Source organism: Equus przewalskii, chromosome 4, assembly GCF_037783145.1.
Source record: "Equus przewalskii isolate Varuska chromosome 4, EquPr2, whole genome shotgun sequence".
NCBI classification, from domain to species: domain Eukaryota; kingdom Metazoa; phylum Chordata; class Mammalia; order Perissodactyla; family Equidae; genus Equus; species Equus przewalskii.
Genome location: NC_091834.1, coordinates 103,067,146 through 103,083,039, shown reverse-complemented (window position 1 = coordinate 103,083,039; position 15,894 = coordinate 103,067,146). Strand labels below are relative to the sequence as shown.

Here is a 15,894-nt window from a genome sequence, read left to right as displayed (position 1 = left end):
CTAACGAAACACTGGGCCGCCTGCAGCGGAGCGCGTGAACTTAACCACTCGGCCACGGGGCCAGCGCCAATGTAGTTTGTTTTTAAATGTTTTATTAAAAAAAAAGCTCTGTTTGTTGAGTAGAATCTTGTTAAAATGGTTAACACTGTAAACCATAATGCTGTAGCATTTCCTGGCAGCTGCCTTCTCCCTACAAAAAAAAAAAAAGCCACTGCCTCTAACAACAGAAAACAAAAACAAATACTCCTTTTTATCTGGGAAAACTAACGGCGTAAGATTTTCCTATAAGCAGTTTTGGTATCTCACTTGAATCTTCCATCATAGGTTAAAATTGGATTATGTTTCTCCTAGAATTTGGTTTTATTTTTGCCTTTGGTCCTGCTGCGAACCTATTACTCTGTAGTTTTGCATAAACATTCTTTGTTTTAACTAAATTGTCTGTTTTGAATAGTAATAAATGATAACTTGTTCCTTTTCGCATCTTGTGTTATATATAAACTTTAAGAAAGAGCTTTCCCCTTTCAGGTTCTAACAGATTAAGAAATAATGAAATAAACTTTATATTACCTAAAAGTGTCTTATGAAAAGTACAAAGGAAAAGATGGAATGAAAACTGAAGTAAATTTAGGTGTGTTGTATTCGAAATGCTGCTGTGTATACCACTTACACCGATAAAACCTAAAGCAGTCTAAAAAAATGGTGTTAAAGATACATTTCCGTATGTTAATATAAACATTAAAATTGAGAAACCATGGATGAATATGGGTGTTTTGTCTTGGTTGAAGTACTGTGAATTAAATTTGTAGTTATATTTTGCTTTAATGTGTGGAGTGATGATCCAATAATTTTGATGATAGTGATATATACATCCTGTAACTTGACTTATTTAGTTGTCTGTAACTACCTCTAAAGATGGTTGAAAAGCCTCAGAAATTACCTGGTATTTAGGAATGTTAGAAAAAAGAGGACGTTTTATCCATTATATTATGGGGAAACATTTAGGCAGGATGTATTATGCATTGTTTTTCATGAGGTCAATATTCTTGGAGGTTTTTTCCTTAAGTCCATTTAAAAATTTTACAAAGTGGGGCTGGCCTTGTGGCCGAGTGGTTAAGTTCGCACGCTCTGCTTGGGTGGCCCAGGGTTTCCCCGGTTTGGATCCTGGGTGTGGATGTGGTAGCTTTCATCAAGCCATGCTGAGGCAGCGTCCTGCATGCCACAGCTAGAAGGACCCACAACTAAAAATACACAACTATGTACCAGGGGGCTTTGGGGAGAAAAAGGAAAAATAAAGTCTTTAAAAAAAAAATTTTTACAAAGTAATATATGTACATAGTCACTACATAGAAAGAAGTCAGGTAGCCCAGAATGCTTACAATAAAGATCAATAACCCTTCCTCACTCTTTAGTGCGACTTTCCAAAGGAAACTTTTTTTTTTGAGGAAGATTATCCCTGAGCTAACATCTGCTGCCAATCCTCCTCTTTTTCCTGAAGAAGCCTGGCCCTGAGCTAACATCCGTGCCCATCTTCCTCTACTTTATATGTGGGTTGCCTACCACAGCATGGTTTACCAAGTGGTGCCATGTCCACACCTGGGATCCAAACTGGCAACCCCCCGGGCTGCCAAAGTGGAACGTGCGCACTTAACTGCTGCGCCACCGGGCCGGCCCCCCAAAGGAAACTTTTAAGTTGTTCTTTGTGTGGTAATATTGTGACTAAGTTATAAGCTTGTTTTATGATTTATCAATTTTAGATTGATTTCTGCTCTGATAAATGAGGATTTGGCTCCCTTATGTTTACTTCCCCAATAGATATATCACTTTTAGTTTCTCTGTCTTTTCAATTTATGTGATACAATAGACCTTTTCTTCATGATGATATGGGTGATGGCCAATCTTGATTTCCCAAGTAGTAAAATTGAGGATATTAGTACTTCTACTTTTCTTTTCACTTCTCCTTTTCCCTTTATGTCCTTATGTCTGTCATTTCTATTTTGGCCTTGTCAAGGTTGAGAACATTTATACTCAGTAGTGTATTCCTTTATACTTTGCCTATGACTTGGTTTATTTTTTTCTGAGGAAGATTAGCCCTGATCTAACTGCTGCCAATTCTTCTCTTTTTGCTGAGGAAGACTGGCCCTGAGCAAACATCCATGCCCATCTTCCTTCCATTCCATTCCACAGCATGGGTTTTGCCAAGCAGTGCCATGGCTGCACCCGGGATCCAAACTGGCAAACCCCAGGCCGCTGAAGCCGAACGTGTGAACTTAACCACTGTGCCCCTGGGCCAGCCCCTATGACTTGGTTTTAGTAGCTGAAAATCAATGAATAGTTTGTACATTATTGCGATGATATAAATATTGCTCACTGCAGAGACAAGGAGAATATGATTAGATTTCCTGTATTGTTTCTTGGCTTTTGGGTCTGTAATTGCCTTTTTTCTTGCCTTATTTATCACTATTCTTTCTTCCATGTTATCAGCTTTCCATGCAGTTTGTTTTTGTCACTGTTATTTTCTACATATGGATACTTTCTCCCCCCGAGGAAGGGCTTCTTTTGGTCCTTGTCCGGTTTGAACTGGATGTTATCTAGGCTGGTTGCCTATTGCTCTGGGTGCTGGACTTTGCTTCACTGATTTTGCACTTGGGTCTACTGTACTGGATCTGTATTTTTTCTTGAGTTGCTTCCTCGTTTTAATGCAGTACATCTTTATATAAAGTTCTAGGAAAGAGTATGAGGGAGATAGATTTTTGAATCCTAGCATATCTGAAAAAGTCTTCACTAGCCCTTATAGTTGACTGGTATTATTTTATTCAAGCCAAATAAGTTGAAAATTAGTTCCCCTCAGAGCTCTGAAGGCGTTGCTCCACTGTCTTCTAGTGTCCATTGTTGTTGAGGAAAAGTCTGATGCAGTGTGATTCTGGCTCCTTTGTGGGTGATGTGTTTTGTCTTCCCCCAGAGAAGCTCTTTAGAGTCTTCTTTTTATCCATTTTAAATGGACATTTCTCAAAGATGTCTAGATGTGTAGCTTTTCCATTACTATTAAAGACTCATGTCTTTTAGTTCTTGGAAACCCTCTTATTATTGCTTTAATTATCTCTTTAGTCTCTCTATAACTTCTTTTAGTTGGTTATTGGACTTCTTGAATTAAGGGCGCCCTCCCCCCGCCCCCCACCTCCCACCGACCATCCTTTTGTCTTTTCCATCTATTCTTCTGGACGTTTCCTCTACTTTATCCTTAGACTCTGTAATTTTACTTTGGCAGTCATATTTTAAATTTTCACGAATTCTTCTCTCCCCCCAAATCCTTTTCTCATTTTGTGGATTCATAATCTTCTTAAATCTTTCTGAAAATGTTAATGAAAGTTTTCTTTAAAGTCATCACCCTCCCCCAGTCTGTTTGCTCTAGGGTATTTTGTTGTTGATCTTGATTTCATTTATATTGTATGCTTTTTATCAAACATCTGCTGATCCTTGGTACCACTCAGATTTCAGAATTAGTAGAAGGACTCACAGGGAGCCTTTGGTGGGAATTAATGACTTAGGGTGATGCTGGTAATATTCGCTTGTATTCTGACATGTAGGAGTCCATCGTTTTACCCCAAATTGCCAGCACACACACTAGGTTCACTAGTTCTGTCTCCCCAGCCTGTGAGTTCTTTTCTTTAGAAGAGGTCTCTCCATTTTATTTTACTTTTTAAATAATTTTCCTTTTTCTTAAGAGTTCTTTTTACTACTATTTAAATAACCTTTTATTGAAGGGAGATAAATGTGTATGTTTGATCTGCTCTTTGAACTTGAAACTGGACTACACCAAAATCTGATAAATATTCAGGTATTCAGTTATCCAGTGTTTCGGAACGTGTTAGGTTGTGGAAATATAGTAGGAACTTTAAGTTGTGTATGAGGTGTCCTAGGTGTTTAGAAAAGAGAGTACCCACTGTGTGTGTTTGGCTTTTTATAGCAGGTGGCAGATTGGGAAAGTTTCACAAGAAAGTTATGAATGTAATACATGCTGGCAAAAATATTCAAAGAACTCAGCAGAGCGTAACTTAAAAAGTAAAAGGCCTTCTTCTCCCTCTTCTTCAGCCACATGTTTCAGGGAGAATTAGTTAACTCTTTATTTTGTATCCTTGTTGACTTTTCTGTGCATATACTTTTTGTATATAATGTGCTTATCACAGATGGGATTTTTTTGTGTCTATTGTTTCGTGATTTGCTTTTGCCACTTTAACAGTCTGTCTTGAGCATTCTTCTGTTTTAGCATATACACATCACTCTCATTCTTTTCAAAAACTGCATTTATCCAGCTGATAGAAATCGAGTGCTTGCTTATGCCAAGGAGTGTTCTAGATTTTGAGGATTCAGTGCGAACAAGAGAGACCAAGACCTTGCCTTCACTGGACCAATATTTCAATGGTGAGAGATATAAAATAAATGTATTCCTTGCAATTAATTTCAGATAGTGAGAAATGCTATAAAGAAAATAAACTATGGTAATGGTGTAGAGAGTATCTGCTAATGATTCTGAGAGAAAACAGTGCATGAGGTAGGGTAGTCAGGAAGGTCTCTCTGAAGTGATGACATTGAAATAGACCTGAATGATGAAGAGGAAGGTATGAGAAAAGTTAGGTAGAACATGGTTCATTGTGAAGCCTCCAAAACAAGAATGAGCATGTCATGCTCAAGGGACACTCCCTGCCTCCCAAAATAGAAGGCTGCGCTTACTGGACAATGAGGAGAGCTTAGGACTTGATGTCTGAAAGGTGAGCAGGGGCCTGATTGTATAGTGTCCTGCATGCTATGGTGAGGAGTAGGGTTTTATTCTCAGTGCAGTGGGAGCAATTGGAGGATTTTAACCCCGGGGACCAATAAGCCTGTTGAAGTCATCTTGGCAGATACAGCTCAGAGTAGGCTTGTAACCGAAAGGAGGTTAGGTTTCATGTGTTTTGAAAGCTACTCTGATAAGATCTGCTAAAAGATTTGATGAGAGGCATATGAGAAAAAGAATTAAAGTTGTCTTCTAGATTTTTGGCTTTCAGTAGCTTGGGTGGACCAGTAGTGTCATTTACTTATTAGATTAGAGAACCTGGTGGAGAAACAGGTTTTAAACTAGATTGGAGGTACCCTAAATTATTTAACTACCTTATTGATGGTCATTTAGTTGATTTCCAATTTTATTATTATCTTTGTAGCAAACATCCATGTGTTTGTGTAGTTATACGAGGGGGCATGTTCTAGAAGATCAATTTCTAGCTGTAGCGTTCTGTTATCAAAGAGTACATATATTTTAAGTTTTGAGAGATGCTGACCAATTGCCCTTCTCTAAAAATGAGGTATTTACTTAGACTCCCGTAGCAGAGCATGTCTTTTCTCCTGGCACCCTCACCACCAGTGGATGCTGGGGGAAGAAGATGGGGACAGGGCATACCTTTCTGAAAATGGGAACGAAAGTTCTACTGGAACTTGTTCTTTCCTGAGTCATTTAAGCACGCTGTTCCCAGAATGAAAATCAGAGCTTCTCCTTTTCTGTATCCCTGAAGTCACGACACGTCTGTGGCTGTAGTTTCTTCCAGCTACTAGTCATACAGCTATTGGTCAGTCCTTCTAGCTTCTGTGACATTTATGAAGTCCTTCATCATAATTATGACGATAACGATGAAAATACAAACTGTTGATTGTTTAGTGTATGCTGGGTTCTATCCTAGGTGCTGCACATGTACTGTATTAATTTATTTAATCCTCACAACAATCTAAAAAGTAAATGTTAGTATTTCCAGTTTTTTCAGTTGAGAAAACTGAGACAGAGGACTTCTACCAATCTTTGTCTTTTCATTTCATATCAGAAAGAAATGTTTCTTTCTGATAAGTTTGGCAGTGTCGCTTGAATACCTTTTGTCAGAATCCAAACACAAAATAAATGGCAGATAAAAAGGCCCTGGAGGAGTAAAGAACACATTCAGTTTGGTAGAATGCTCTGCTTCTTGGCCAGTAGTGTTTGCAGGATGTTGGGTTCTGGTGGTCAAAACTGCCTCGGTTCAAATCTAGCCTCGTAACTTAGTACCTACTTGATTAGGGGCTGCTCATTGATCGTTTTTTGTAGCTCAGCTTCATCAACTTTGAAATGGGAGAACAATGGTACCTTTTTTGTGGGGTTGTTGTGGGCAGTAAATAATGCGTGTAACAGTGGATAGCACGTGGCCAGGTGCAGAGGAAGTACTTCATCAGAGTAAACTGTTGTTTTTACATTATTGGCCAAGAGTGGACAGTCCTGGCTAGTGCTCAAAGTGTGGGGAAAACATACAGGCAGTGGAATAATATCAAGCTCTTTTGAGTTATATATGTTTATGTATATTAAAAAATACTAAATACCACTAGTGTGTTAATGAGTCATGTTGAATGGGATATACATATATTAAGCTTTTATGTTTTTGCTGGGTGACATTATTTTGACGCTGTTTTAATTTGCATGTCTTATGATTGAATTAAATTGAGTATATTTGCCACTAGTGTTTCTTTTTTTTGCAAACTGCCTACCTGTGTCCTGTATCCGGGTACTTTTTGGCTTTAAATAACAAAAATCTTAATTTAAAATGGCTAAAACAATGAGTAAAATTTGGCCTCTCATGACCAGAAGTCCAGATGTAATTCAGTAGCTCAGTGAAATCATCAGGGTCCCAGATGCTTTCCCTTTTCCTGCACTGTTATCGTCAGCTTGTTGGTGATGGTTGCTAGGTTAATCACTTAAATAATTATTCAGCACCTACAGTGTACCAGGCAATATTCTGTAAGTATGGGAAATAACAGCACTGAGCAAAACAGACCACGTTTATTGCCCTCAGGGAGCTTACGTTTTGGTGGGGGCGAGGGAGAGAGAAACAAGTAGGTAAAATGTATAGTGTGTCAGAAGATGTTAAGTGTTATGGAGAAAAACAGAGCAGCAAAGAGGATGGCCAGGGCTGAGTTGGTTATTTTAAATGGGGTGTTGGAAGGCCTCAGTAAGGTGGCATTTGACCAGCGTCTTTTTTTAAAAAATATCTTTATTTTTATTTTTAGTTTTTTGGAGGAAGATTGGCTCAGAGCTAACATCCGTGCCCGTCTTCCTCTATTTTATATGTGGGACACGTGCCACGGCATGGCTTTGTAAGTGGTGCGTGGTTCTGAACTGCTGAGTGCTTGAACTTAACCACTGTGGCACCGGACCAGCCCCTGAGTAGAGTCTTAGGTGGTAAGAGTGCAAGGGCAGATGGGAAGGGGAGGAGCGTTGCAGACAGAGGGGATAGTGAGTGCACAGGCCCTGAGGCAGGAGTGTGCAGCACGTTCAGAGAACCAAAGGAGAGCCAGTGTGGCCCAAGCTGAGTGATGGCGGGACAGAGTAGCAGGGAGTCAGAGCATGCAGGGCCTGTGACCATCGTGAGATCTTGTTGGCTTTTATTCCGTGTCGGATGAGATACCTTTGGGGGCTTTTGAGCAGAGGACTGACCTTGTGACTGAGACTCTAAAAGGCTCATCATGCTGGCTGCTGTATTGCGTCTAGAATGAAGGGGATAAAGGCTGAAGCAGGCGTGCTAGTTAGTAGAATATCGCACGCAGCCAGGTGAGAGATGATTTGGAAAAAGATAGGAGTCAGAGAAGTGTTTCTGCATATGTTTGAAGGCAGAACTAAAAGGATTTGTTGAGTTGGATGTGGGATGTGAGAAAAAGAGAGGAGTCATAGTTCACATATCCAGTAGTCTGTCTGGCCACAGCTAGTAAAGACAAAGTATATTTGTTCATGTACATCTCTTTTATTTGGAACAAAACACCTTTCCTGGAGGCCCTCAGTGGATTTTTCCTCAGATCCTATTGGCTGTGGTTGACCATGCACTTATGTTGTAGGTACAAGTGGTGCCAGGAAAGCAAAAATCTGTTTTTTTCAGGCTTTATAATGGGAGGTGGCCTCTGACAGCAAGAACAAGTTGTGAAGGAGAGTGGCTGTTGGTTGAGTAAAGAATAGTGACTACTATATGTCATTGACCAACCACTTTTCTGTTAGGTTGGTCAACCTCTTATATTTTTCCCCCCAAGTGGTTTGTAAATACTCTTTGTATGTTAGAAAAATAAGCTCTTGTTATAATAGATTCTAAATATTTTCAAGCCATATATTTTAATGAAGTTTTTTACTCTCAGATCAGTTTTCTAGTTTTGAAATAAGCGAATCCTTTCAAAGTTACAAGTAGGGGGCAGGTGAAGGCAGAGTACGATGCATAATTTATGGTTTTTCCTACTCTGAGTGCAAGTGTCATTTTAACCTGAATGCTGGCTGGTCATTCTTTATAAAACTATCATTGTGGTCTTATATGGGCAGCACTGGGGTGGGTGGGAAAAACCAAAGCATCCTGATTCCTCTGTACCCCTTAGATCTCTCTTTGGTTACTGCCTCCTAGCGCTGAAGATGTGCGTTTTCACCTGAGGCCAATTCTTCTGTAAGACTTTCTATTCACAATTTTTTCCTGCTTCTCTTTTCAGTAGTCGTTATCTATTGACTTTCCTTCCTTTATTCTCTCCCTTCCTTCCTTCAGGTTGATAACTGAGTTATTATATAATAAGAGATTTTTGTTATATTGTACGACCAGTTGTTCATCCTTCAATTTCGAGATGGGAGTCAGTGTAGCTTTAAGATTTTGAGTGTGTTGTTTCTCTTCAGACATAGCAGAGCTTTTGAGCTTCAGCTCCACGGCTTAGCTGTGGGATCCAGACCACTTCATTGCATAGCTCCGTTCATGTTGTGCTGGGGATGGCCTTCACCTAAAATGCAATTCAGATGCTGCTTCCTGGAGTTGTACAATTTGATGGTTTTCATGTGACTTCAGGCAAGTTAGTTAAAGCCTGAGCTTTCAACCAGATAATGCATGGAGAATGCTAAGCACAGTGCATTTAAGACACTTATGGGGAAATGATGAACAGTTCCATAGCCTTTCATTTTTATCATTGACTGAGGGTTAGTTGCTGATAAATAACTAGATGAGCTACAAGTGGGGAGGTAGGGTCATTGTGAAGTAGCTGTGAGATATTATGGAAGGTGTGTTTAAAAAGTTGTATTTTTTCCTCCTCTAACTACTCACTTCATTGTTAAAGAAGAAATTGTGAGTTTATGAGTTTGGATCATTTCCACAGTTACACACGTGCTCTGAGGCCTTTCCAGGTCTCAGTTGTGTTGAAAACAGATAGGAGTGCAGAGGCAAAGACAGGTGATAGACATTTGCAGTTTTTGCATGGTAGCTTATCAAGGCTTACGCAAGAGAGAGAATTCACTGGAGGCAAATAAAATATATTCAGTTCTCTTTTTTCAAAGTGTTCACTTTAATCTACTTTTGGTAGGATATTAGAATAATTTCTAAGTTCCAAGTTCTGTACTTAAAAACAGGGAATTCTCCAAGGAAGTCCTGGTTTAGTTTCTGTACCATGATGCGAATAGAGTTAGAATGCTGTTAAAGTAGTTGTTGGCTATCTAGAGTTATAGGGTTCAAAATAAATACACATTCACTGATGTGCTTTCTGTGCGGAATACTTTTTTTGGGAAGGTTGAAGTGTAGATTTAGGAGAAAATCAGTTTAGTATGTGTTATATGCACTGTATTCCTTCTGACCAAAATTTGCCAAGAGGAATGTTTCTCCAGGAGGTACAGAGAGGAGTGTAATGATAAATAAGATTGTTTTATTCTTTTTAAAATTTTATTGAGGTCATAATAGTTTATAACTGTGAAATTTCAGTTGTACATTATTGTTTATCAGTCGCCATATATATGTGCTCCTTTACCCCATATGCCCACCCTCCAACCCCCTTTCCCCTCTGGTAACCACTAATCATTTTTCTTTGTCCATGTGTTTGTTTATCTTCCACATATGAGTGAACTCATACAGTGTTTGTCTTTTTCTGTCTGGCTTATGTTGCTTAACATAATACCCTCAAGTTCCATCCTTGTTGTTGCAAATGGCATGATTTTGTCTTTTTTTTTTGAGGCTGAGTAGTATTTCGTTGTATGTATATACCACTTCATCTTTATCGATTCATCAGTCCATGGGCGCTTGTGTTACTTCCACATCTTGGCTATTGTGAATAGTGCTGCGGTGAATGTAGCAGTGCATAAGTCTTTCTGAATTGTTGATTTCAAGTTCTTTGGATATATACCCAATAATGGGATGGCTGGGTCATATGGTATTTCTATTTTTAATTTTTTGTGAAATCTCTACACAGTTTTCCATAGTTGCTGCACCAGTTTGCATTCCCACCAGCAGTGTATAAGGGTTCCCTTTTCTCCACATCCTCTCCAACATTTGTTGTTTTTTGTCTTGGTGATTATAGCCATTCTAACAGGTGTAAGGTGATATCTTGTTGTAGTTTTGATTTGCATTTCCCTAACAGTGCTGCTGAACATCTTTTCATGTGCCTGTTGGCCGTCTGTATATCTTCTTTGGAAAAATGTCTGTTCGTATCCTCTGCCCATCTTTTGATCTGGTTGTTTGTTTTTTTGTTGTTGAGTTGCATGAGTTCCTTATATATTTTGGAGATTAATCCCTTGTCGGATATATGATTTGCAAATATTTTCTCCCAGTTGTTGGGTTGTCTTTTCGTTTTGTTCATGGTTTCCTTTGCCTTGCAGAAGGTTGTTAGTCTGATGAAGTCCCATTTGTTTATTTTTGCTTTTGTTTCCCTTGCCTGACGAGACATGGCTTTCTCCATTGTGTGTTCTTAGCTCCTTTGATGAAGATTAGCTGTCCATAGATGTGTGGTTTTATTTCTGGGCTTTCAGTTATGTTCCATTGATCTGTGTGTTTGTTTTGTACCAGTACCATGCTGTTTTGATGACTGTAGCTTTGTAGCGTATATTTTGAAGTCAGGGATTGTGATGCATCCAACTTTGTTCTTTTTTCTCAGGATTGCTTTAGCTATTCAGGGTCTATTATTACCTCATGTGAATTTTAGCATTCTTTGTTCTGTTTCTGTGAAGAATGTCATGGGATTTGGGATGAGATTGCATTGAATCTGTAGATTGCTTTAGGTAGCGTGGGCATTTTACTATGCTTATTCTTCCAGTCCATGTGCATGGAATGTCTTTCCATCTCTTTATGTCGTCATTGATTTCTGTCAATAATGTCTTATGGTTTTCAGTGTATTGGTCTTTCACCTCGTTGGTTAAATTTATTCTTATATATTTTGTTTGTTTTGTTGCTATTGTAAACGGAATTGTATTCTTAAGTTCTCTTTCTGTTCGTTCATTATTAGAGTATGGAAATGCAACTGATTTTTATAAGTCGATTTTGTACCCTGCAACTTTGCTGTGGTTATTGATTATTTCTGATAGATTTCCAGTGGATGATATTGGTTATTGGTTTATGATATATGGCCTTTATTATGTTGAGGTACTTTCCTTCTATACTCATTTTATTGAGAGTTTTTATCATAAATGGATATTGGATCTTGTCAAGTGCTTTCTTTGTGCCTCTTGAGATGATCATCTGGTTTCTATTCCTCATTTTGTTAATGTGGTGTATCACATTGATTGATTTGAGGATGTTGAACCCTCCCTGTGTCCGTGGTATAAATCCCTCTTGGACCATGGTGTATGATCCTTTCAGTGTGTTGCTGTGTTCAGTTTGCCAGTATTTTGTTGAGGACTTTTGCATCTATGTTCATCAGCAATATTGGCCTGTAATTTTCCTTCTTTGTGTTGTCCTTGTTTGGCTTTGGGATCAGGGTGATGTTGGCCTCATAGAATGTGTTAGGAAGTGTTCCGTCATCCTCAATCTTTTGAAATAGTTTGAGAAGGATAGGTATTAAATCTTTGAATGTTTGGTAGAATTCTCGAGAGAAGCCATCTGGTTCTGGACTTTTTTTTTGTGGAGGCTTCTGATTACTCTTTCAATCTATTTGCTTGTGATTGGTCTATTCAGATTCTCTGTTTCCTCTTAATTCAGTTTTGGGACGTTGTATGAGTCTAAGAATTTATACATTTCTTCTAGATTGTCTAATTGTTGACATAATTTTTCATAGCATTCTCTTATAATCCTGTGTATTTCTGTTGTGTATGTTGTAATTTCTTTTCTTCCATTTCTAATTTTATTTATTTGAGCCTTCTCCCTTTTTTGTTAGTGAATCTGGCTAAGGGTTTGTCAATTTTGTTTATCTTCTGAGAGAACCAGCTCTTAGGTTCATTGATCCTTTCTACTGTGTTTTTGGTCTCCATTTATTTCTGCTCTTATTTTTGTTATTTTCCTACTTCTCCTGACTTTGGGCTTTGTTTGTTGTTCTTTTTTCTAGTTCTGGTAGGTATAATTTAAGATTGCTTATTTGAGATTTTTCTTGTTTGTTCAGGTGGGCCTGTCTTGCTATGAATGTCCCTCTTAGGACCACTTTTGCTGCATCCCATATGAGTTGGTATGGTATATTTTCATTTTCATTTGTCTCCAGATATTTTTTGATTTCTTCTTTAATTTCTTCAGTGATCCGTAGGTTGTTCAGTAGCATGTTGTTTAGTCTCAACGTATTTGTTACTTTCCCTGCTTTTTTCTTGTAGTTGATTTTAGTGTCATAGCATTATGGTCAGAAAAGATGCTTGATATGATTTCAGTCTTCTTAAATTTATTGAGACTTGCCTTGTTTCCCAACATATGGTATATCTTTGAGAGTGTTCCAACATGTGCACCTGAGAAGAATGTGTATTCTGCTGGTTTTGAATGGAGTGTTCTATATATGTCTATTAAGTCCATCTGGTCTGGTTTTTCATTTAATTCCACTATTTCCTTGTTGACTTTCTGTCGGGATGATCTATCCATTGATGTAAGTGGGGTGTTGAGGTCCCCTACTTTTATTGTGTTCTTGTTAATTTCTCCTTTTAGATCTGGTAATAGTTGCTTTATGTAATCTGGTGCTCTTGTATTAGGTGCATATATATTTATAAGTGTTGTGTCCTCTTGGTAGAGTGTCCCTTTTATCATTATATACTGCCTCTTTTTGTCTCTCACTGCCTTTTGTATCTTAAAGTTTCCTTTGTCTGATGTAAATGTGAGAACACCTGCTTTCTTTTGTTTGCCATCAACTTGGAGTTAGCATCTTCCATCCCTTCATTCTGAGCCTGTGTTTGTCTTTGGAGCTCAGATGTGTTTCCTGGAGGCAGTATATTGTTAGGTCTTCTTTTTCAATCCATCCAGCGACTTTGTGTCTTTTGATTGGAGAATTCAATCCATTTACATTTAAAGTGATTATGATATATGAGAGCTTAATACTGCCATTTTCTCACTTATTTTCCAGTTGTTCTGTATTTCTCATTTCTTGTCCTGTGTATTTCTGACTGCCAACTCAATTTGGTGGTTCTCTGTGATGGTTTTCTCAGTTTTCTGTTTGTGTATCATTTGTGTCTCTCTCTCTCTTTTTTTTTTTTTTTTTAAATTAGCCCTGAGCTAACATCTGCTGCCAATCTTCCTCTTTTTGCTGAGGAAGACTGGCCCTGAGCTAACATCCATGACCATCTTCCTCTACTTTATATGTGGGACGCCTACCACAGCATGGCTTGCCAAGCGGTGCCATGTCCACACCCGGGATCCGAACCAGCAAACCCCGGGTCACCGAAATGGAACGTGTGCACTTAACCGCTGCACCACCAGGCCAGCCCCTGTGTCTCTGTTCTGATTTTTTGTTAGTGGTTACTGTGAGGTTTGTATAAAAGATCTCATAGATGAGATTGTCTGTTTTGTGATAGCCTTTTATTTCCTTGGTCTAACCAGGTTCCATCCCTTTCCTCTTCCTCGTCTAAGTTATTGTCAACTTATTCTGTTTTGTGCTGTGATTTTGTGGTTAAAATGAAGGTGATTATGGTTATTTTTGATGTTTTCCCTCCCTTTTTCTTTAATATTATAATTGTTTGCTAAGGTGTTCTGTTGGAGAGCTGCAATTTTCTATTTTGTCTGTCTCCTTGCTCAAGGCTTTTGTAAAAGCTTTCTGTCTTTTTTTTTTTTTTTTTTTTTTTCAGATTTGAAGGCCTTCTTGATCATGTCTTATAGGGGATGTCTTGTGGTGATGAACTCCCTCAGCTTTTGTTTATCTGGAAAAGTTTTTATTTCTCTATCATATCTGAAGGATATTTTTGCTGGATAGAGTGTTCTTGGCTGCAAGTTTTTGTCTTTCAGAATTTTAAATAAATCATTCCACTCTCTCCTAGCCTGTAAGGTTTCTGCTGAGAAATCTGTTGAAGGCCTGCTAGGGATTCCTTTTTGTAGGTTATTTTCTTCTGCCTTGCTGTTCTTAATATTTTTTCTTTGTCATTGATGTTTGCCAAATTTACTAATATATGCCTTGGAGAAGAGCCTTTTTACATTGGTGTAATTAGGAGTTCTATTAGCTTCATTTCCTTGTAATTCCAGCTCTTTCCCCAGGTTTGGGCAGTTCTCAGCCTATTATTTCTTTGAACAAGCTCTCTGCTCCTTTCTCCCTCTCTTCTCCTTCTGTAATACCTATAATCCTTATGTTGCATTTCCTAATTGAGTCAGATATTTCTCAGAGAATTTTCTCATTTCTTTTTAGTCTTAGTTCTCTCTCCTCCTCCATCTGAAGCATTTCTCTGTTTCTGTCCTCTAAAGTGCTAATTCTGTCCCCCATAGTATCTGCTCCAGATTTTTCTTTATTTCATTCATTGTGTCTTTCACCTCAAACGTTTCTGATTTTTTTTATAGTTTCAATCTCTTTGATGAAGAATTCCCTTTGTTCATTAATTTTATTCCTGATTTCATTGGACTGTCTTTCTGAGTTTTCTTGTAACTCGTTGAATTTTTTTATGATAGCTATTTTAAATTCTGTCATTTAGATTGTAAATTTCTGTGACTTTAGGATTGATTTCTGGGTACTTGTCATTTTCCTTCTGGTCTGGAGTGTTAATATAGCTCTGCCTGCTTTTTCATGGGGTTGATTTGTGCCATTGCATAGTGGTAGTATATGGTCGCAGATTTCACCTGCCACCAAGCGGGGAGTGGCAGGAGCTGTGTCTTCTGAGCCTGCTGTGATCCCTGGCAGCTGTACTTGTCCTTTGGAAGCTGTGCTGACAGGACATGTTTGCGTTTTCCCTCTGGCTACTGATGCTTTACACATGTGTGCGTGCATGTGCTCTGGCAGGGATCCCTTGCTCTAGCTGACCCGCTGAGCTGGTGTGCTGGGGGAGAGCAGGGCACTTTCTTTCACGTGCGTGATCCTGGGTCCTCTCCTGCTCTCCACTCGCTGTCTGCCCTCCTGGGCTGCTTGGCTTGGTGAAGATGCTGCCACGATTGCTTAGCTTCCTCGGTGTGGAGCATTTCCACAGGTTGGGAAGCAACTCCAAGAGTGAAGGCTTTCCTGTGGAGGGCTGTCCTTTCTCTCATCTATTCTCATGCATAGTCCTGTGCCCTAGATTGCTACCATTCGGGGAGGGAGAAGAGATCCCCTTACCTCCTTTCACTGCCTCCCAGGGGTTCCAGTATATCCACCTTCAGACAGATGGCTGCTTGGGTCTCTCACATGTCTACTGTGTTGTATGAATGTGCTCTGTTGGTTTATGAGTGTCCTTTTTGTTGTGTCTTAGCAGGGAAACACTAAGGGAAAAGCTCACTCCATCATAATGCTGATGTCACTCCTGTTTTATTCTTTTTTCCTTCTTTCTTTATTTTTTTGCTAACATCTCTTGCTGATCTTCCTCTTTTTGCTTGAGGAAAATTCTGCTCTGAGCTAACATCTGTGCCAGTCCTCTTCTATTTTGTATGTTCGTTGCTGCCATAGCATGGCCGCTGACGATTGCTGTAGGTCTGCACCTGGGAAGTGAACCTGGGCTGCCAAAGCAGAACTTGCCGAACTTAACCACTAGGTCATGGGGCCGGCCCAGGATTGTTTTAT

At 39.0% G+C, this 15,894-nt stretch overlaps 1 protein-coding gene across 30 annotated transcripts in view; it reads left to right on the top strand.

The window, feature by feature from the left end:
• KMT2C (lysine methyltransferase 2C) overlaps window positions 1-15,894 on the top strand; it is a 269,708-nt gene that overhangs the window by 25,217 nt on the left and 228,597 nt on the right. The window lies entirely within an intron of this gene.